The 22,802-nt window shown below is 53.7% G+C and overlaps 1 protein-coding gene and 2 long non-coding RNA genes across 6 annotated transcripts in view; 2 read left to right on the top strand and 1 right to left on the bottom strand.

The window, feature by feature from the left end:
• LOC105705418 (uncharacterized) overlaps positions 1-11,597 on the top strand; it is a 33,057-nt gene extending 21,460 nt beyond the window's left edge. Inside the window, exons 2-3 of one of the 2 annotated variants that reach the window (XR_010339583.1) lie at positions 8,425-8,566; positions 8,700-11,597. This is a non-coding gene — a long non-coding RNA (uncharacterized LOC105705418). Of the gene's footprint in view, positions 1-8,424 lie in introns of both variants that reach the window. The other variant, XR_001104671.2, reaches the window with a different exon arrangement.
• Positions 1-22,802, bottom strand: part of PEBP4 (phosphatidylethanolamine binding protein 4) — a 216,608-nt gene that overhangs the window by 22,141 nt on the left and 171,665 nt on the right. The gene's annotated exons all lie outside the window — the stretch shown is intronic.
• Positions 12,770-22,030, top strand: LOC135271443 (uncharacterized). Its single transcript, XR_010339584.1, has 3 exons — positions 12,770-15,607; positions 18,318-18,369; positions 20,497-22,030. It is a non-coding gene; the product is annotated as an uncharacterized LOC135271443 (long non-coding RNA).

Raw genomic sequence — 22,802 nt, forward strand, 5'->3', positions numbered from 1 at the left:
TGTGTTCCTGTAGTCCTGGCTACTTGGGAGGTAGAGGTGGGAGGATCGCTTGAGCTGGGAGTTCGAGGCTGTAGTGAGCTATCAGGTTGCACCACTGCATTCCAGCCTGGGTGACAGAGTGAGACTCTGTCTCAAAAATTGAAAAAGTAGACAGGAAATACGAAGTTGAAAGCAAGTATCAGGAGTTTGTTGCTAAAAATGATTACTATGCACTGGTGTCACTTTAAAGACTGCCCTTTCTAGACACTCAGAACAAAAGTAGCTTTTGATATCAACCTCAGGTTGCCGGGATGCCTCGTGTATCTGAACTCATGTAGGGGATTGGGTATTCCTCATAAAAACATTTCCCTGATATCTCGAATCTTATACTTTTAGCTCCCCGACTCCTTTTCTCTTAATTGGATAGCCATCTTATTAGAATACTAGTTCTTGTCTTCTTAAACACAATTCATGGCAAATACCTTATGTAATTTTAAATACCATTGTGGTTGTCACTGTGGGTGCCAATTTTGCACCCAACCATGGCATGAGACTGCAAAGCTGAAAAGCAAACAAAGGCCGGGCACGATGGCTCATGCCTGTAATTGCAGCACTTTGGGAGGCAAAGATGGGCAGATCATCTGAGTTCAGGAGTTTGAGACCAGCTTGGCCAACTTGACAAAACCCTGTTTCTATTAAAAATACAAAAATTAGCCAGGCGTGGTGGCAGGTGCCTGTAGTCCCAGCTACTCAGGAGGTAGGAGGTTGAGGCAGGAGAATCACTTGAATCCAGAAGGTGGAGGTTCCAGTAAGGCCAGATTGCGCCACTGCACTCCAGCCTGGACGATAAAGTGAGACTCCATCTCAAAAAAAAAAAAAAAAAAGGCAAATAAAAAGAATGGGCCATTTAGCTTTCCACCTGCCCCAGCCTCCTTAGGGGCCAATAATTGAATGTTTATGTCATGGTCATCAGGCAAAGAAAGGGGAACCACCTCTCATGGAGTACCCGTGGCGTGTGGGCATGTTGCCAGGGTCTTTACCTGACTTAGCTCACTCAGATCCCCGCCCTCCAGAAAATTACCCGCTAAGGTACAGGAGCCCCCCTACTACCCCCGCCTTGGAGAGTAAAGGCTTGCTGCCCTGCTTTGTGGTCTGATTTCTGGCAGCCACAAGAACAAGGGAAATGGAGCCATCCAGTTAAAGCAGCCTCAGTCAATGAGCAACTCAGCGTCTAACACAGCCATTCTCCTACAGGGCGGCTGGGCTGCAGTCCAATGTCATTACCAATTAGCTACATGACTTTGAGCAAGACATTTAATTTCACAGCGTCTCAGTTTCCATACCTATAAAGTGGCGATGATAACGATACCTGTCCTGGTTTCTTCACGGAGCTGTTGTGAAGATGCAATTAGGAAATGGAATATTCTAAAGTCCTGCAGCGCCACCCAAGTGGAAGGGTCATTACTGGGCTCAGCTCCTGGCTGGACTCTGGAGGGAAAGGCTTGGTGGCTGCTGGGGAGTAGATGGTGTGGGAGTGAGGATGAGGGGCCGCTGGGGAGTAGACGGTGTGGGGGTGAGGATGAGGGGCTGCTGGGGAGTAGACAGTGTGGGGGTGAGGATGAGGGGCCGCTGGGGAGTAGACGGTGTGGGGGTGAGGATGAGGCTGCTGAGGAGTAGACGGTGTGGGGGTGAGGATGAGGGGCCACTGGGGAGTAGACGGTGTGGGGGTGAGGATGAGGGGCCGCTGGTGAGTAGACGGTGTGGGGGTGAGGATGAGGCTGCTGGGGAGTAGACGGTGTGGGGGTGAGGATGAGGGGCCGCTGGGGAGTAGACAGTGTGGGGGTGAGGATGAGGCTGCTGGGGAGTAGACAGTGTGGGGGTGAGGATGAGGCTGCTGGGGAGTAGACGGTGTGGGGGTGAGGATGAGGGGCTGCTGGGGAGTAGATAGTGTGGGGGTGAGGATGGGGCTGCTGCCTCCATCCACCGTTGGAGCCCTGGGAGCCCATTCTCGAAGTCTCCCAGCAGGGCCAGCCTCCTGAGGCTGATGGCTGTGCTGTGGGCTTGGAGGTTACTCAGCTGTGAATGTCGGGCCTGCCCGCTGGGTCTGCACTCAGCCAGGGTGTGCAGAGCGAGTGGCACATCATGTTTATTAATAACTCTTGATGAGGGGCATTAATATCTCTTAATGACACCATCTGAGCCCGGCCTCCTTCCTTCTCTTGCTCCTCACCCCTTCCTCTTTCTCTCCATCCCTTGGGGACACACAATCCCACAGACAGAAAGACACAGGCGGGCTGGGAAGAGGCTCAGGAGAGAGAGAGGTGTTGTCCAGGAGGTGGGGGCTTGGGAGGGGGTCCGGCCTCAGGGGTCAGACAAGGATCCCAGGTTGGAGAGCAAGTAGGATGCTGCTGGCTCTGCCGTCAAGTGGAAACTTGGCCAGAAACTGCTCGGTGACGGGAGCAAGGGAAGCACAGCAGTGGGAAGAATTTTCCAGAACTGGTGGGAACGGGAGTGGCAGGGTGTGAGAAGGGAGAAGCTGGAGCTGGGACCAGAATGAGGCTGAGGGGGCCTAGGGGCAACTTCAGGCTGGGTCTTAGAGGGCCAGAGACAGGAGAGCACAAGTCACACACACGTACACACTTGCACACATGTGGTATACTCAAAAGGCACATGGTCGCATCCACACACTCACATATACACACATTCACACACTTACACTCACAACACACATACACACCCACACATACATGCTCACACTCACAAACACACATGCTGTCACACATGTATACACACAGGCACAGGTTCACATACATGCTCACATAGCCACGTGCACACACAGACACACACAGGCTCACACACACTCACATGCACTCAAGCACTCCTCTCCTAGACTGCCTTTCACTGGGTATGCCCGTGGCTGGGCATGGTGGGGAGGACCAGAAGAAGGGGGCATTTGGGAAAGGGTGGGTGGCCAGGCTGAAGCTGGGGCCATGCAATTAGGAAAAGTGGGCGTGGGAATTTCCAGGCCCCCGGCAGGAGGCCAGGACAAGCAGATGATTGATTAGCACTGAGGTCTGTGAGTGAGACCTAAGCTGGTCTGTTACCCACCCAGGGGCTCAGAGCCAATGGGGCCGGGCTGCATCTGAGCAGAGGTGGGAGAGGAGGCAGTCAACCAGGAGGCGGGGTGGGCCAGGGGGCACCCCCGGGTGCTGCCCTCTTCCCGTGCTGCATGTAGGAGGCAGCAGGTTGCCTTGCCCTCCCCGCCACAGCAGAACAATAGGAAACCGGTACAGTTAATCCCTCAGACAAACAGGGCTTGGGACACTGCGGCCCAGCTGGAGAGGAGAGGGCTGTAGGGCTAACTCCTCAGCCCCACTCATCACTCCCCAGCTCTCATCCAGCACCCAGTCTTTCCGGCTTGGGTGACTGCATCTCCAAGAGGGAGAGGAAGAGGAAGTGGGGGGCACCAATACACTGGGAGGAGGTGACTCGACAAGACCTTTGCTCCCTAACTCAGGAAGCACAGAAGGGGCCCAGCAGCCCCCTAGGGCCCACCTGGCCTGGGCAGTGGTAACCCCAGGGCTTATGAGTGAGCTGGAACCCCCTGCCCTGGGATCCCCGGTGGCTGTGACTGCTGAGTGATGCCCCCCACAAGTTCTGCAGAGTGGCTCAGCAGTCTCCCCCAGCTCCAGCCTTAGTGGTCCTCCTGTCTCCCCTCTATTTGGCTGAGAAGGGCCCCTCAGCCCCCAACCCTGACTCATCCTGTTCTTCTACTGCCAACTGGAAGATGGGTACTGTCTTGGCTTACTCTGCCCTCCCCACGTGCCACCTATGAGAGGAGGTGTCCTTGGGAACCCAGGCCACAAAGGCTGGGCTGGGGGGATGGAGGGGGAGGGGGTGCCTACCAGCCATGAGCCTCGACTGTGGCTCTCTGGGGAAAGCTGGTAGCAGCAGGTGGGAGTCAGATTCCTCGTTCTGTTCTCTGCTTTGTCTCCCTCCTTTGCCCTATTTTAAGTTTCCATACTTGGCTCTGGTGGGAAGAGAAAGCATAATCTACCCTTTGGAGCCTCTTCTCTCCCTCCCTACCAATGGACCCAGGCCTGGGCTGCCTTGTGAACAGAAAGGAAGGAAGGAGGGAGGGATGGATGGAAGGAAAAAGACAGAGAGAGACTCTGGAAGAGAGGTTGGGAATTTCTAGCAAGAAAAGATGCTGGCAAGATTTGGAAGCTCTAAGAAACCCTGCGCTCATTAGAAAGTGTGACAAGAAGCAGAAACAGTCTAAGTCTTATTCAAATCACAACTTGCTCTTTTCCCAGGGACTGATGGTGAACTTGGTCCCAGTCCCCTAGCCCCTCAGAGCAGCAGCAGCATGCCCTGGGAGCTGGTCAGAAATGCAGACTCCCTCTCAGGCCGAACCCTAGACCCAGTGAGCCAGGCGCTTCCTTTTAACAAGAACCCAGGGTGATTTCCACGTGCACTAAAGTCTGTGAAGCCTTGCAGCACCATCACAGCAGGGTCCTGCTCGTGGAAACGTCCTGCCTGATTCCCCTGGGGTCTCGGGCCAGGGAAGGGAACTCCTCATCGGACGTGCGATGGCAGCTGTGGTGGGAACCATCTGAGCCCCCATTCCTGATGGCGCCTCCTTTCCTGTTCCTTCTGGAGCTCCCAGGGGCTCACCTTTCCCCTGTGCCCCCAGCTCTCAAGTCAAACCCTTCAGACGGGTTGGGCTCCTGGGTGTTCAGAGGGACTGGGCCAGACCTGAGAGTCAGGAGGCATAGCCCCTTCCCTTTGTCCCTGCTTAGAGCCACAGAAAGTGGCCCCAGGTTAGTGACTCTGGGTGTGCTGTTCTGAGCCTTGAAGTTCCGGGGGAGAAGGGCAAGGGCTGGGCACGCAGGGGGTGTTTGTTAGCTCCTTTCCACAAATCATGCTCCCCTGACCTACCCTATGTGAGGAGGGAGGGGTGCTTGTCTCCCAGGTACTCAGGTACCTCAGGGACCCAGGAAGAGACGGATGGGATGGAAGACGCTAGAGAACAGTGGTTCTTCCATGTTGCCTATAGACCAGAGGAGGGCATGGGGTAGTCCCAGTTTGCAGGTCAGAATCAACTCTAGGGCCCTGGCCCCAGCAGGAGGCCAGCAGTCAGGTGATTTCCTCAGGTCTCCCTCCTCTGAGGCGCCCAAGTCAGCTGCCATCTCTGCCGAGCTGCTGTTCTCGTGTGCCTCGGTCATGCCAAGGCCTGTGTGGTGGGCCTTCGTGTCCCTGCCTGCCTGTGTCAACCCAGATTCATTTCAGAGCCAACAGAACAGTGAATGTGACCCACCAGGGCCTGCTGGGGTCCAGGGCCCTGCCACTGCCCACTGGGCCCGGGGCTTGTTCCCATTCTGTTGTGGCACTTTTTATAGTGCCCAGCAGGCAAATGCCAATCCAGGAAGCTTGGTAATCACAGTGAAAAAACACCTGAGCCTGTGCTCTGTGAACTCCACCTGGAGCTTGCAGTTGGTCCCATGTCCCAGGAATGCTTTGAGGACTGACAGAGCCCCAGGGAGAGGAAGGTGGTGGGAAGGTTTGTGTGCAGAGGAGGAACCCTGACTGTCCAGGAAGCCAGTGCCACCATCCCCCCTGGCAGGCAGGAGAGCGGGGCTGGGGGCAGCCCAGAGTTCTTGGCTTCCAGGCCCCACGGGGAACATGGTCCGTCTCCGAGTGTGTTGAAATGAGTCTTTGCACAACCGTGACAAGGGCCCAGCTGTTCCTAGTGACAGCGCCCAGGGGCAGGAGGAGATGGGAGGAAACGGGACAGGGTCACAGCAGAGGGAGGGGCCTAAAGAGGATCAAGGGACAGCTGCTGACTCCCCAGGCTGCCCAATCTGGGGCTCCCTTGCCTTCTTCCAATCAAAGCCCACCGTGCTCTGGTCCAGGGCAGGGCCTCTCCCTCGAAGCCAGACCTTCAGAGAGCCTTCTCCAAAAGTCTGGGATTCTAGAACACCAGGCTCCTCCCTAGGCTGTGCTGCAGAGAGCTGAGAGAAACTTCTCCCCAGAACTTTTTGCTGTGAGCAGTTAATTGCCCTGGCATCTTGAGGCTGCCGTGCACACAAGCAAGGGGGCTTTAATGAATGCAAACGGCAGCTGATTAATCTGCCAGCTCTTGAGCCCCTGGTCCTCGCTGTGGGGTTTGGCTACGCTCCATTCAGCCTCGATGGCCTGCACCAGCGGGGTGGGCTCCAACCTATTACCAGTGGTGCTGCCAGCCCTAATGGGAAAGGGGGTGAGCCCCCGCCCCTCCTCTGCCCCCGTCGGCCTGCGGTCCTCAAGCATGAGAAGCTCTTGGTACTGGCCCTGGAAGTGTGGGCTTGCCCCTGCTAGACTTTGTCACTGGGCATTCCCTATAGTGATGTGGTCCCTCTGGGGACAGAAAGGGGGCTGATGACAAGGGAGACCTGTCGAGCTGCTCAGTGGGATTCATTGAAGGGATTAAATTTAAGAGGTAAGGGGGCACTGCCTAGACAGCAGCAGATGATTTATTTTTCAGTCACTTGCTGACTATGGCCTTGAGAAAGCAGCCAGGACAGTTGATCATCGCCTTCTGGAAAAAGGCAGAGAGAGAGAGGGGTTGGGGCTAGGAGAGAGTCCCCTTTTCCACCTCAATTTATAATCCTACCCCAGATCCTGGCTGATGTCTACTCAGCCCATCTCTGTGGAGATCCTGCTAGGTGCCAAGTGCTGTGCCCCAGTATGGGGTGGCTTGCAGTGTGCCAGGACGCAAGAGTCAAGAGATCATTACAGCTGTGAGGAACACTAGGAAGAGGAGGTGCCGAGAGCCTTGGGGGAGCAGGGTAGGCTTCCTGAAGGAGGCTGCATAGGGTCTCTGCCAGCTATTGGTTGGGGCAGGGGGTGAAGGGCTGTGTGCTGGGGAGCCAACACTCTCCTATGCGAGACTCCAGTGCCCAGGCCTCTTGTGCCAGCCTCCTGTGCTCAAGAAGCCCCAGACCCTTGTCAGCACTTCCTTGAGCTACCTGACCTCCCCTTGGGCTGCCAGCTGCTGGAGCTGGGGAGTGAGCAGGGGCACTGAGAGTCAGGCCTGCCTAAGGGTGGAGGCTGCTGACCTCCTGGGCGGGACCTCCTGCCCAGAAGCAGAAGCAGAGCTCCCTTTGGGGGAGAAACCCTGTCAGTTTCTACTGCAATAAAGATGGGCCCTGAGCTCTTGCTGGAGCCTCTAATGATGGGGTTGGGGTGTAATGAATATCTGTGTGCTCATAAAACAGTCTAATGACGGCCCTAGGCCCTCATTTCATGGACCCCTTTCATCCTTACTCGTTCCCAAACCAGAAGGGACCATCTTGGGGGCTGAGCCCGGAGCCTGGTGGCAGCTCCCAGACCACAGCTGTTTGGGGTGGGGGCTAATCGGTTCCTGGGCCTGAAACCCCACCAGAGGTGCCTTTTCCTCCTCCATCCCTTATCTGGTTGAGACAGCCTGAGGAATTTAGGTCAATGGCTGACAACCAGCCTTAGGAAATGGGCAGGGGACGGGGAGGGAGGAAGCACATCCACCCTGATTCTTCAGAAGTGTCAACACTTGTCACACATGGAAGCCAGAAAGAGCATTCAGCACCTGCTAGTGGCACCACGCCCCCTTCCTCTGCCCAGGTACTGATACGAGCTCCCTGAATCATCCCAGTTGCAATTCCAACACCTGAGCAGAACTAGACTCCCTGGAGGGCGGGGCTGGCCCGCTGAATCACCAGCAACACCTGTGTTTTGCTTGGGAGGTCTCCCAGCTCTGGGACCAGCCAAGCCTGACCCTGTTTGGCTTCTTGGAGCTTGGTGAGATCACAGCCTGGGGGTTGTGGCTGCAGGCCAGTGTGACCTGCTGTGCAGGGAGTATTTTTAAAGAGATACTTGCCCTGTGTTCCCAGGACCAGCTCCCTGAGAGACTCAAGTTGTTCTTTGAATTCTGCCTCCCTCTCCCAATTAGATTGTAGGCATTGGTCAGGGGAACATAAAATCACTTGGGATAAAGTGTGTAGTGGAAATTGACATGCAATCTACTTGCCATATTCAAGCCCCTGGGGGGGCGGTGCCCAGGGAGTCTCGGTGACTGGTAGCACCTGAGGGAGGTGAGACGGGCAGAATCAGACACCCCCCCCCACCGTCCCCTTGAGGATGAAGAGATGGGTCCACCTGTTTTCCCCAGAATTTTAGAACTGCCTAACTGTGATTTTCTCCTCAAAGTGTGGACAGAAGCCACAGGCCACCATGACAGGGTCTGCTGGTGGAAAGACACTCATGGGTGAGTCAGTCTGCAGCCTCAGTTCCTAGCCAGGTGCGGGCCCAGCCCTGCCTCCAGGCCACCTGCTGATAGCTGGGGTCAGTGGAGGGCAGAGGAGCCCAAGCAGGCATGTTCCTTGTGCCCCTAACCAAGCACACTTTTCATGTCCTCTCTCCCTGCAGACATCGCCTTCTTACAATGCAGAACAGACAATGCACTGTCCCAGGTCACTCAGCCTCCTACTGGGGCACGGTAGGAGAGGAACATTAGAGAGGTGCAGCTCCTACATCCTTGGATGGGAAGAGTGGGGAGCAAATGGGCCAGGTGAGTCACTTGGAGGTTGTGCCATGGTTGTTAGACAGTCACAGCAACAGTCCCAGACCCGTATTCAGCACTCTCCTCTCCAGGGCTGTCAGGCCCTTGTGCACTGCTGTATCACTTAATCCTCCTTCACCAGGAGGCAGAGAGGACAGCGTTTGCAGATGGGGACGCAAGCTCTGGAGAGGTTAATGACTTGCTCGAGATGGGAGTTCCAATCGGCAGCAGATCAGCGAATGGAATGCAGGTGTCCTGGCCCGTGATCTTAGTCTCCTGATTCATAGTCTAATTTTCTTTTGTCTACGCCTCAGAACAAAGAGGAGCTGTGTTCGGAAAATCAGTTTTGAAGGGAAGGGAATTTGTTTTGTTTTGTTTTTGAGACGGAGTCTCACTTTGTTGCCCAGGCTGGAGTGCAGTGGTGCAATCTCGGCTCACTGCAACCTCCACCTCCTGGGTTCAAGTGATTCTCCTACCTCAGCCTCCAAAGCAGCTGGGATTACAGGCACCTGCCACTACACCCAGCTAATTTTTGTATTTTTAGTTTAGACAGGGTCTCACCGTTGGCCAAGCTGGTCTCGAACTCCTGACCTCAAATGCTCCACCCGCCTCAGCCTCCCAAAGTGCTGGGATTACAGGCGTGAGCCACCGTGCCCGGCTGGGAAGGGAATATTTTTTTTCCCCTTTGCTGGAATTTCTCTGGAGACCTTGGGCTTGCTCAGGTTGGATAGGAGGGCCAGTCTAGATCTTCCCAACTCTCTCCTGGGTGATGCCTGGGCCTGGGGGCAGCAAGCTTTCGAGAAAGGCACAGGCCACATTCTCTAGTGCCCTCTTGACTTAGGGGACCCTGTGCACCGTGGTGGGGAGAGCTGAGAGTGGTGTGATGAGTCATCATGTCCCCAGCCTTGGGTCCTGCAGAGGCATCGGCAGCCTGATGGGGTAGTGAGCCCCTCAGGGAGGTGGGGTAGCCCTGGTGATTTCAGGGCAGGGACGAGGCTGGGGCCTTGTGGCTAAAGGTTTCATGCATCCCAGGCTGAGACCTCTCTTCAGAGCCCCTGTCTAGCTCAACTGAGAAGAACTGATAAAGTTTCTTGTGAGCTTGGCTCATGGATGGTCAGTCTCAAGATGCCCTGCTCTGATTCTCTTTATCTTTCCAGTCCAGTTCACACTTCTTTTCCTCTGTGAAGCCTTCCTTTTCCCAGCGTTGTTCCCTCCCTTCCCCCTACTGTGCTGTGGCCGCCACGCTGCCTGGAACCACAGCCACGTGTCCTTCTGCCTCTCCTCTGCCTGAGAGCAATTTCAGAGGATTCCGTTCCTATTCCCTGCCCGTAACACACAGTAAGTATCGGGGAACAAGGGGAAGAACTCACATCCTGAGAGCCCACCTCACCCATGAACTCCCCCTCCGCCACAACAGCCCGCAAGCCAGGAAACTGAGGCTCAGGGAGGCGACGCCTTATCTAAGTCATTAGGTGGCAGAACTGGAATTTAACCCAGGTATTTCTGACTTCATAGGGGATGCTGTTTGCCAAGATCAATGATGCTGCACAAATGTTTGCTGAGAAGAATGTGAGAGAAAGTGACAAATGGACTGCTCATGTGTCTATGGAATTAAAGCAAAGTGTTGTCCCCTGGTCAGAAAAATGTACCCATCTCATGGCAGGAGAAGCCTTTTCATATTACTACATTCAGCTTTCTTTCTTTCACCCCCCAACTCCCCGCCCCAAGAGACATTTTTGCCGAAATGAATGTGAAAAGGACCACAGGGTCCTCCCTGTTCGATCTTCCCCAGAGGAACAGAGCAGGAGGTGTCTCTCTGTGAATCCAGGTACTGAGGTGTGGAGGACACTCTGGGGGTAGAGAAAGCTCAGGGCACAAGGGCTGATCACTTTGGAGTAGGTTGGGCACTTTGGGTCTGGAAAACCACAGGTGCTGTCTCTTTGAACCCTGGCTGGTCTTGGTGTCTGTGATTCTAGGCCCTGGCCCTTCTGGACTGGGATGGAGGGCAAGGTGGGGTGAGGAGAGTATTAGTCTCCCCCTGGTTGGTCAGATCTCAGCCAGAAAAGAAAGCCAGAGATGTGTCCTCTCTGCCTTCCTTCACCGCCTTCCCCTTCTCTCCGATTCCAGCCTCTTCTTCCCGGTTCTCTCTCCTCTCTCCACCTCCCCTCCTTTGTTCTGCCCTCTCCTCTTCTCCCTCTTCTCTCTCCTCTTTCCTTCACAGAGGACCTCAGCCTTCTATCAGAGAACAGACTTCTTCCAACCAATCTACCTCCCTCCAGATAGGCGCTGTCCAACACCGCGTTCTGTGGTGGGGGAGAAGTCCTCTCTTTGTGTTGTCCTACAGAGTAGCGGCCAGCTGCCAGTGGCCATCAAAGTTCAAAGGAATGGAATTGTAAAAAGAGTTATTTAGCTCTCGTTCTGTCACCCAGGCTGGAGTGCAGTGGCATAATTACGGCTCACTGCAGCCTCAAACTCTGGGCTCAAGTGATCTTCCCGTGCCAGCCTTCCAAGTAGCTGGGACTACGGGCATGCACCACCACACCCAGTTAATTTTTATAATCTTTAAATTTTTTATAGAGATGGGGGGGTCTCACTATGTTGCCCAGCCTGGTCTTGAACTCCTGGGCTCAGGTGATCCTCCTGCCTTGGCTTCCTAAAGTGCTGGGATTACAGGCATGAACTACTACACCTGGCGGAATTCTTTAATTTGAATGAATTTAAATTAAAATAGCCACATGCAGTTAGTGGCTACTGTAGTGGATATCAGAGCTCTGGGTGATAAGAAGTGCTGGACTCCTGGGAAGTCCCTGGGGGCACCCCCACTCTTGTTCAGGCTGCGTCCCTTCCTCTTGTGCCACTGTGTAGACCCAGGGTATCTGCTGTGCCCAGCCTCCTGTACAGTGCCCGTGAGAGGACACAGAGGCCTGGGTTCTGGGCTTGGACCTGGGCAACCCTGGGCAAGTCGCCTCATGTATGGGTCTCCATGGCCTCTTCTGTGAAATAGCGAAGATGATTTCTTGCAAGCCTCAAGGTCTGTGTTTCTTTGGGCAAGAGCCTGCTGTGATCAGAGCTGGGTGAGCCAGTGTGAGCAGCAGGGTGAGTGGGGTGTGCATGGCTGTGCATGCACAGGGGGTCAGTGGGGGGTGAGGGGTGGCAGTGGGACCCTAGGAGAAGTTGCTTCTCATCCTGTCCCTGCCTCACTGAGCAGCCTGAGACTAGGAAAAGGGTTAAAGGATTCACAGTGGGAAGGCTGCAGCCTGACTCCGCTCCTGGCCAGCGTTTGCCCACTGCCTGGCCCTCGCTGTTCCAACGATGGGCTTCCTTCCTCTTTGGCCATAAAAGTCTCCCGGAAAGCCTTCCCACAGAGGCCCCAGGGGCTTTCTCGCGGAATGTGTGAGTGTGTGCTCACACAAGCACTGAGGAGCAGGAGCCCAGGGCCGCGTGCAGGCTCTCCCACAGAACTGTGGACCCTGGCGCTGGAGGAGAGGTTCATTCCAGCTCGGGTGGAGAGCGGAGGAAAGGCTGGCCCTTGCCTGGACTCAGGCCCTGGCTTTTGCAATGCTCACTCTTAGACAACTTGAGCAACTGGGGCACAGCCACACGCATGTGCACACATATGCAGGCACACACCCGTGCAGGGAGGTGTGAGGAAGGGAGACCAGTGAGCCTGTGCCAAACTCTGCCTGCAGGTCTACCCAGATCTGGAGAGAAAAGGGGGATCCTTCTCCAAGAGAGGGCTGTGCTTAGGCTGCTTAGGTGCAATGATGGCTCTAAGCCTATGGCTGAGGTCGGATGGACCACTGAGAGGAGCCCTCCAGGGTGAGGGGACAGAAGCCCATCAGTCCGTACTGATGGAATGTGGTTGCAGTCTGGAGAGAAGAACTTTCTCTTCCTGCCCCAGAAGGTGCCCAAGCCTCGGGGATGCTGGGTCACAGAACCCGCCTGGCAGAGAGTTGCATCAGAGCGAAACTGCATGCTGGATGCCTGGGGGGAGAGGGCACTGAGGACCTGTGATCCTCATTTCCCAACCTTCAGCTGCTCAGGGTCAAGCCCTTGGGCTCTACTTGCTCTTCTCCCCATCCCCAGCATTGTTCTGTGCTAGATCACACATGATAGGGATGGGCTGGGGGGAGAACGAAGAGGGGGTGTGACTCAGAGGTCACCAGGCTGTCCGTAGCCCTGAGTCAGAGGGAGGGTGGGGAGGTGGGTAGAACAGCTTCTGGTAGTCTTGGGCTTCCCTATAAGCAAAAGCATCCGAGAAAAATACAACTCTCCAAGAAGCAGGCTAGGCCTTTTCTCAGCCACCAGGACACACCCCAGGAGAACAAGAGACGTCTCCACGAGTCCTGGATGACCTAGGCGCAGACTTGCCTGCGGGTAGGGGGTTGGCCCAGAGGACCCCTTGGGTAGCTCTGAACTCTGATTCTGCACAGAGGCCTCACCACATCAATGCTTTTTGCTCTGTGTACCCAGATGAGTCTGCTTTGAATTTGGGTGGTCCCATTGCTGGGACTGAGGAAATGGCAGTCCGGGGTCAGGGGAATGAGATGGACGTGGGATGTGGGAACAGGAGGGGTATCCCATAGCACCACTGGAGTTTCTGCATCTGCTCCGGGGTTCTTGTTTTCCTGGAAGTAGGAAGGAGAGTGGGGATGGCTGGAAAGTTCTGAAAATTGCCTTGTGCTTATGTATGGTCTTGGCGAGGAAGCTGTGGGGTGTGTTCCTCCTTCACCATAGCTGGCAGCCCTGACTTCCCATAATACAATGATTGGGAGGCTGAGGACTGGTTACTTGGTATTTCCTCTGTGTGTCTCTGTGGACCTCTCTGAGGCTCTTCTTGTTTTAGCTCCGTAGGCAAGAGATCCCATCCATGTAATGTCAGCCTAGGGGCACAGCTGTCTTCCCAGGCTCATGGCCTCCACCTGCCCAGCTAGAGCTGGAGAGCCATGCCCACCCCAGGCCCTGCATCCCCTCCTTTCCCTGACAGGGGTGTCATCACCAAGGGCACGGCCACCAAACACAGCATGTGGATCAAGTCTCTGAGATGGCCCTCATTTGCTTGCTGTCTGAATAGAGCATTTCCTTTCCCTCCCTTCCTGTGAGCAGATTCCCCATCCAAGTGGGTAGCTGCGGCCAGTGGTGCAGGCACCAATGAGCTAGGAGGGAGGTCAGCCATCCTATAGCCAGGTCCCCTCCCCCTGCCTTTTACAGAGGAGCAAATTCAGGGCCACGGCAGCCACAGGACCAGTCACGGGCATTGGTGTGGGTCTAGAATCTACCTCTCCCGATTCTCAGTTTGTGATTCTTTATGACAAATGGATGCTTTCATTTTCCTAGGGGCTTGGATGTGCAGGGGACTGGAATTGGGAAAAATTTATCTGGGCAGAAATTTTTCTTCTTCCAAAATTGAGGTGGATGGTTCTGGGCACATGGCTGGTGCTTCCTAGATACTTGTTGATCTGCCCATTGGGGTGACTCCTGTTTCACCTTCTATGGGAAGAAGGGAATACCCCGTGGGAACTTGTTTTTTTTTTTTTCCTTCACTGTTCTCATCCTTGTGATTGCATTCCGGCTGGGCAGTTGGAAAGGAGTGTGTCAGATGGGCCACGCCCCCATCCCTAGGGTCATGCTTGTCTCTCTCTCAGCTCCTCTCAGCACTAAGACCAGAGCAAAGGGGTCGGCCTGTGCAGTGCAGCCACCCTGACTGACTGTTAGAGAAATAAACAAGATGCTATTGTGCCAAAGGGAGAAGAGTTACATCAAAAGTATCTCAGAGAGGAAGAAAGCCAAATTTCTTTTTATATGAGATGCAGGGATAGGGGGAGAGAGAGAAAAAATGCCTGGATAATTAACTTAATAGGTTTCTTAAAGAATGCCCTTGTGAGTGATGTTCAACACATTCAAGTGTTGACAAGAAGGCATTGAACTTGACGCCCACGCAGCGGGCAGAAGCATGCTCTAGGCTCCAACACACCTTCTTTGTCTGAAACTTGTGGTAAAACTCAGTGCTGGGTTGTGAAATCTGTCCCAGGGAATCTGTGCTGCAGGAGCTCCAAGGTCAAGACCCATGCTTCTGGGTAGGGTTGGGGCTGGCAAGGGTGACCACTCTGAACTGAGATCCCACAGATAGGAGAGCAGAGGAAGAGACCCTTGTCAGACGCCCAGAGATGCTGCCATGCCTGGGAGAGACCCAGGAGCTCTAGGGCTCCCAGGACAACCTGCCACTCTTGCGGGGGTCAGAACCAGCCTCTGCTTCTTCCCTGCAAGGCTCAGTTGCCTTGGGAAACTTAGGTCTGATGTCCAGGAGCATGTGTGAGACCCTAGGTCTTCCGTATCTTGAACTAGGGGAGGAGTCCAGGTGAATGTGTGAATGTGGATTTTCCCTTTTTCCTGAATCTGCAGTAGATAGAGAGACCCCAAACCATTGGTGGGCTGGTGAAACACGAGGCTCTGCATTGAAGGAGGAGGAGGAGGAGGAGTAGTGGTGCTGGTGGTGGAGTGTGTGTGTGTGTAAGTGTGTGTGTATGTCATGCATCTATATATTTGTATTTACAGAACACTTTGGGTTGATCTTGATTGAAACTGCAGGAGCATAAATCATTGTTCCTAAAACAAAGGAGTCTCCTCTGCCAGGCAGCCTGCCTCAGAGGCCCCAGATCCGAATGGGGCCCCTGGCCTCTTTGCCTACTGCTGGCAGATTAGCCTGCCTTCCCACTGGCTGTCGCCCACTCCTCTCATCATCAACCACCCGCTCAACCATCCTCTCTTATTATTTTTTTTTTGAGACAGGGTCTCATTTTGGCACTGAGGCTGGAGTGCAGTGGTGTGATCATAGCTCACTGCAGCCTGAACTGCTGGGCTCAAGCGATCCTCCCACCTCAGCCTCCCGAGTAGCTAGGACTACAAGTGCACACCACCACGCCCAGCTAATTTTTTTTTTTTAATTTTTATATTTTGTAGAGTTGGAGTCTTGCCATTTCCCAGGTTGACCTCAAACTCCTGGCCTCAAGCAGTCGTCCCACCTTGGCCTCCAAAGTGCTGAGATTACAGGTGTGAGCCACCCTGTCTGGTCCTATCCTCCCTGTCTGTTACCTTAGGCCCAGGCTTATCAGGAGATTGGGATTTTCAGGCTGGAACCTGAATCTCAGGGACTCTGTCACAACCATAGTGGCCAGATTCTAAAAAAAAAAAAAAAAAAAAAAAAAAAAAAAAAAGATGACATGAATGGCTTTGTGAAAGAACTTTTCTTTCTCAGATACTTTACCAAGTAAAACAACCTAAGTTTACAGTTGCCTGGCCATAGACCCTGTGGAAGCTCACTTTAAGGGAGCAATCCAGAAGGCCTGAATCCACATCCTTGGTTAACAGGTTTCCAGCCTGGGAGAAGGACCTGCATCGCCCCTCACCCAAAGTTACACCAAGACCGGGAGTGTTTGAGTATGCAGTGGGGACAGCGGGGTGAATTGGAATTTCTCCTCATTTACAATCGGTGGTCACGGAGTGTTTGAGTATGCAGTGGGGACAGTGGGGTGAACTGGAATTTCTCTTCATTTACAATGGGTGGTCACGGAAGGGAATCCCATCTTGCAACCAGAAAGTCTGGGCTAGCTCTCTGCTCCCGTTCTGGGCCCCAGCCCTTGTTCTGGGGGCTCATTTCTGCCTGCAGAAGCTGTTCCCACCGAGGTAATGCCACTCTTCTGGAGATGCAGGATTCCAGAATTTGCATGTGCTCTTAAGGCATTTCTGTTTCTAGGAAAAGGGAAGAGGTGGTCATCTTTCTGCCTAACTCCCCACACATTAGGACATGATATTCAAGAAAAGGCTGTGGGCTCAGCCGAGGACGCCTGTTAATTTTACAGTCCATTTCCTCCTTCCTTCACCACCCATCCCTTCTCCATGCTGGAGATGTATTCCTGCTATGTCTCCTCTTTTCCCCGTGGCCCAAGTTGAGTTTCCTAAGGGCAAATGGAGAGGGTTAATCGGATTCCCCACTTGCCTGTTTGGCCCAGGTGTGTGGTCAGGGACATATCCTGGCAGCTTAGTTCAGCACACACTTACTGAGTGCCTACCATGTACAGAGCCAGGGCTGGGTGCTGCAGGGGATACAAAAATTAATTGTCTCACATCTCCTGCCTTGAAGTGTTCATTCCATGGGAAGCGCACAGCTGCCTGTACCATCCCTATATTCCCAGAGAATAGATGCTCCTTGCTCAGGAGCCAGGTGGGAGCTGTGGGCATCCCAGAGACAAGCAGATGTCCAGAAACGATCTCTCAGCAATGCAGACCCCGCCTTCCAGCACTGAAACTAGCAGGGGGGTGTGGGTGGCGGTGGTGAGGGGACACGTGGACTTTGACAAGGAGACCACAATCAAGGTGGAACAGCTTTGTGCATCAAACACTCTTGAAAATATAATTTTCTTTCCTGGGATACATCTGGCTTGAGTGAGGCAGCCTTCTTTTAATCTTGACAAAATAATGAAATCAGATCAGTGATGCTCGGGTTTTTCATGCAAACATACGATGCTGGGAGAACTTCAGAGCTGGTCAGCTCCCACGATTGTCAAAAGACTGAAGTTGAACTTCAAGGCAGTGTCCTCCAGAGTGTCCTAGGCCAAGTCTCCACCTTGTTGAAGCCCTTCCTGGGCCACCACTCCTTGTGGGGAAGTGGGGAGGATGGGAGCCAGGGTCTGGTGCTTTGCTGGGCTGGTGGCTGCCTCAACATTGGCTTTGGGATGAATCTCAGGACCAGACTTCCCCGCCCCTGCGTGGGAGGTGTGAGGGGCTAGAACTGGGAGGCAGGAAGTGAGTGCAGATGGGCTGCTGCCGGGACAGCTGTGCGGGAAACAGAGCTCATCTGTCTGGGCGTGAGTGAAGCCCATCCCCACAACCTCTGCTAATTCTACACGTTCGTTCGAGAGGGTGTGGGCTGAGTTTGGGTTCCAGATGGGGAAGAAGATGGAAAAATCTGATGATAGAGCAGGAACGAGGGGTTGCTGATGGGGTATGTTCGGATAGAGGGAGAGGAGGGATGAGGAGAACGTGGAAAATGGAAGCAAATAGATCAAATTGTATCTTTCTTAGATGGGCTCTGGGCTTTCAGTGGCTCTCTAAGCCCCAGGGTCTGATGTCTGTTCCTCTGGGAAGCTGCCCTAGACCCCTGGCCGCCACACCCGACAGGGTGTTCCCACCACACTCCACAGGCTGTCAGTATCTTACATCGTAGCTCTGAAAGTCCCTGGGATCACTGCTCATTTTTCTGCCTTATCTACCAGAGTGCAGGTGTAGGAAGATCGGAGACTTTGCCTCTATGACTGAATCCTCACTCTATAGACATGTGTTGAGTGAATAAATGATTTTATGGCCTTGACCAACACAAATTTTTCTATTTAATTCCTTAATTTTTCTCTAATTGGTCTTAAATATTAGATGGCTGGGAGATCTTTGGGAGTTAGAAGCTCGAGTAGATTTCTCATCAGAAATTGGCCAGCAGGCCTGGGAGTGAGTGAGCCTTTTACTGTTTTCAGGGAGCAAAGCAGAGAGGAAAAGCTTGTTGTTCTAGAAACTGCACACCCTGACTTGGCTTCATGGCCATTTGTGTGGCCTCCTTCAGGTGGTCGCTCTCCTTCCATGTGAAGGTGTCATCTGCCTGATACTGGGCCAGCTAGGCAGGAAGTATGGATCACACAGACCTCCACAGGCTCAGGAGGCCGACAGTTTCCCCATGTTCGTCCCCTCCCTCACCTCTCTCTCGTTTTCACAGTGTAATGAAAGGATGTGGGAGTTTGAGGCCCGTCTGTGCTGTGTGGCCCTGGGTGAGTCAGTTCTCCTCTTTGGGCCTCAGTGTTCTCATCTATAGAATGGGAGAGCTGGACTGACATTCCTTTCGGCTCTTAACTAACGAGAATCTAGTAGGCTAATGAGGAGGGAATGTGGTCCTTGGTGGTTATCACTGTCTCCTGAGGGCCTGGGCTGGGGGCTTTCTCTTAACTTGGGCTTGGGAAAGGGAGGAACGGCCCAAGAGGCCATCACACAACTCCTCGGTTTTGAACCCACTCCTGGGTTGACCCACTGCTATAACGGTGATTCTTGTTGGATGATTTAGTCAAGTCCTGCTTGGAGTCTGAAATATCTGCTTGAGTGACTCTTAAATGTTTCTCAAACTTCTGCTCCTGGCTTTCTATCATTTAGTGAGTATAACAGAAATGCCAATAGGCAGGAAGGAAGAGCTGAAGTTCCCAGGGCTTGGAGCCAAAACAATATACTCTTTTCTTTCTTTCTTTTTTTTTTTTTTGAGACGGAGTCTTGCTCTGTTGCCCAGGCTGGAGTGCAGTGGTGCAATCTCAGCTCACTGCAACCTCCGCTTCCCGGTTCAAGCAATTCTCCTGCCTCAGCCTCCTGAGTAGCTGGGATTACAGGCGCCCACCACCACACCCAGCTAATTTTTGTATTTTTAATAAGATGGGGTTCCACCACGTTAGCCAGACTGGTCTCAAACTCCTGATCTCAAGTGATCCATCTGCCTTGGCCTCCAAAAGTGCTGGGATTACAGGCATGAGCCACCGCACCTGGCCAAAATTGAAAACTCTTTTCTAACATCATTTTTGTCATCATGATCACCACCATCATCATCACCATCCATTACTGACATTTTTAGACATTTATTGTTCTTTTTTCAGCCATGTGCAATGGGTGAGGACATCAGCACGGAAACTGGCCACAAGAATCCTGCCCTATCCTGGGCATTTCGGATTGAGCCTGGCTTTGCCAACCTTTGCACAAGGTTTCAGTCTTACTCTGAGCAGGAAATGGAGCCCCTTGCTTAGAGCCCCTCTCTCTGAACACGCTCTCCCCTCTGGAGGAAAAGCATTGCAGTCCCAAGCTTCTGCTACTGCCATACACGTGGGTCTTATTCATCTTTGTAGCTCCTACAATACATCCAATGGGACCACAACTAAAGGTGCTCGCTAAATGCTTACTGATAATAATACTTATAATGCCGTATCATAATAGATTCAGCGGGGAAGCGGGACTGGGAGAGGACAGGGGCTACTGAGCTGTCCTGAGCTGAGATTCATATTTAACTCCTTGTCTGAGCATCTTCTGTGCTCAGGCCAGAGCGACAGCCTTGTGAGGCTAGTGTGGGCTGGTCTGGAGACAAGGTGGCAAGACTCAGGCAGGAGGTGAACAGCTGGCGCCTCCTTCTGGCTCCGCAGGGCTGGAGCAGGGCTGCGGAGGGCAGGCTTGTGCAAGATCCTTTGCCCCTGGGCTCCCAGGATGTGACCCTCCCTGGCAGAGACCCTTCACCCCTGCAGAGCCCAGCTCAGGAGAGCCAACGGCAAGCGAGGGAGGCTGTTATGTAACTGACTGAACTCCTCGTCAACACTGATGAGTAATTCTGATAGTCTCGGCCAGTTGTGGCTGATTCTCACACCCTCTGCTGGATGCAACTCTCCACTTCCTCCCTAGCCCTGGCCCCGGCCCCAGCCCCACCAACCTATACCATTGTCCAGTGCTCCTCCTCCCTATGTGGACTGGGGATGCTTGGGGAAGCAAGCCTTTCCTAGGTGCATCCAGCCCCCAATCTTTGTGTCCCTTCCTGTCTTAAAAAGATGCCAGGAGCAGATTGTCCATTTCTGTCTGTATCAAAACTCACTTTCTTGGGGGCTCACTGAGGCCCTTCTTTTTCTCCTGGGTAAGGGAGAAAAAAGTGGTTGCTGGTGGGCTGGGAGTTTTGGCTTGCTAAGCCTGGGACTGTTGAGTTCAGAAATCGTGGTGGCCGAACTCCACCACTGCCCAGGGGAAAGGGACCCAGGGAATACCTAACCCCCCTCAGTCCCTGGACTTAGGAGCCCTGGCCCTGTGGGTCGCAGGTTCCCTGGGTGATGCTGGGGAAAAGGCCTGTGTTCACTGCCTCAGTTCCAATTTTTCTTTTTCAAAAGGAGGTGCTCAGAATGCCCAGCCATCCCCACTGCAGAAGGCGCTCCTGGAAGGGCATAGGTGGAGGCCGTTTGCATTTATCTGGAGACAGTTGACGGAGAAACACAAAGAGGTGTCCCGACAAGACAATAGTCTTGCCCCCAGCAGTCGTCATAATGAGCGCTCCCGGTCTGCTAGGGACCGTCTTTTAAAATCCTTCACCAATCAACCCAACTGTGGTTGGGATTATTTTCATTTTATAGGTGAGGAAACTGAGGCCCAAAGCGACTGGGTGGTTTGCCAAAGCTGGGAAGTAACAGCTGGGGTTTGTACTCACACCGCGGTGACTCGGAAGCCCAAGCCGGTTCTGACACACTGCCTTCCCATGACATTCCCAGGACGGGTTCCTGAGGCCGTTGGAATGCTTACACATCTCAGCAACTTCATGGCAACTGCCCAACTCGACCCAGAAGATAATACTACCTTGTACTCCCCCTGCTGCTTCCTTCCACCAGGCGGCTCGCAGACATGACCTCATTCCCTCTCCCAGAGTCCCGTAGGGGTGAAGGAGGACGGGGTGGGGATAGTTAACTCGGCTTCCTACGGAGGAAAGGGAGGCTCAGAGAGGGACGCTGGCCCACCTTGGGTCATCCAGCTTGCTAGCGGGAGAGCCGAGACTGGAAATGAGGCTTCCCTGCCCTCGGGGATATTTAGCATGCTGGATGTGAGCTAGAATCACCCCTGAGATGCAGCAAACTGGGGTACTCCCCTTGGGAGTGACTCAGTGTCTGAAACAGCTCCAAGAGAGTTGGGTTTGTGCCGAAAACAGAAAGCCGAGATGCATATAAATTCAATCCGTATGAAAAGAGCAGGGTGGCCTGGGAGGAGTGGTCATCACAGTGGCTCCGCCTCGTGCCCAGCAGCCCCGCAGCCCTCCCTGGGCTGCTCTTGGTCTCTCTGTGTCCAGCTTCACTGGCCGGATGCCCTGGGGGCCAGAGCAGCCTCAGTGTGATGGAAAGAACACTGGCCTTGAGGTCATGGGGCCTGGGGAGGATATTCACCAGAGGCCCTTAAGTTAGTCATTTTAGCTCTCAGCTTTTCCATTTTTCATTCAAAAAATGGGGACTCCAGCTCCGTGAAAGAGACATTGTGTGTGAAACATTTCATCATAAGCTGTGAAGCCTGCAAAGAGAAAAACTACTGGTGTTTCCTGTAGCCTGATTTCATCTCTACTAAACACTATTTTGAAAGTGGTATTGAAGCTGGTGGGTCACACAGCAGGATGGCCTGAGCATCCGTCCATGTGCCCTCTGGTGACCCTTTCACTTGGTGTCTGTGGTACCCAGCGCCTGGTACTGAATGTTCCTGGGTGGCCCCGTGGTTCGGCAAACTTTCTGGAAAAGCCCAGGTAGTACATATTTGAGGCTTGGTGGGCCACATATGGTTTTGGTCACATGTTCTATGTTTGCGTCTTTTCTTATAACCCTTTGAAAATGCAAACACCATTCTCAGCTCACAGGCCCTACAAGAGCAGACTGATTGGGACTGCAGGCTGTCGTTTGCTGGGGGCCGGTTTACCCGGTGGAAAGTGGGTGGTGGGAGTTTGGAAATGGACAGAAAAGCCCAAAGCCCAGTTTTGCACTTGCCTGTCCGTGTACCGTTAAACCACTCACTTCGCCTGCCCCAGACTTCGTTTAACGGTCTGCCCTATGGCTCTAATGATGCTTCAGAGGCTGTCATGAGAATCATATGCACACCATAGCAGGCTCTCAGCAGATGGGAGCTGATGTCATTGCTCTGTCCAGCATGCGTGAGAATGCAGGGTCCAGGGCTGACCAACCCTGTCTGTGGTGTGGTGGAGTGGACAGCGCTATCCTAGAGCCTGGGATATTTTATCCTTGCCTTGGATGGGAGAGGCTCCTAGGCTGGGGCTTCATGAGGGAAAGAGGAGTGAAGTCCAGGGCTTATGTCAGGAGCTGGTCAGTGCACACTGGGGAAGCATAGAGAAGTGGAAGCCAGGGGAGGGAGGACCGTGTGCAGGGAGTGAGGAAGCGAGGCTGCGAGGAGGGCCATGGGAAGCAGCTCTTCACCTGTTTTGGGCAGCTGTGATGGGCTCTGCTGGCCTTAGGGGAGCGACCCTGGGGGCCTAGAGTGGCCATGGCAGTCTGGTGGGCTCAGGGGAAGGTGGGGGTAGATGTGAGGCGCTAGAGACCTGGGCCCCAATACTGACTTTGTTGCTGGCAGGGGTAGGGGCTGGGAGTCTTTGAGGCTGGAAGAGACCCCACATAGACCGAGGCCCAGGGAGGCCCAGGGCTTTGCCAAGAGAGGA

Source organism: Aotus nancymaae, unplaced genomic scaffold (assembly GCF_030222135.1).
Source record: "Aotus nancymaae isolate 86718 unplaced genomic scaffold, 86718_ANA_hifiasm-v0.15.2.pri h1tg000079l, whole genome shotgun sequence".
NCBI lineage: Eukaryota > Metazoa > Chordata > Mammalia > Primates > Aotidae > Aotus > Aotus nancymaae.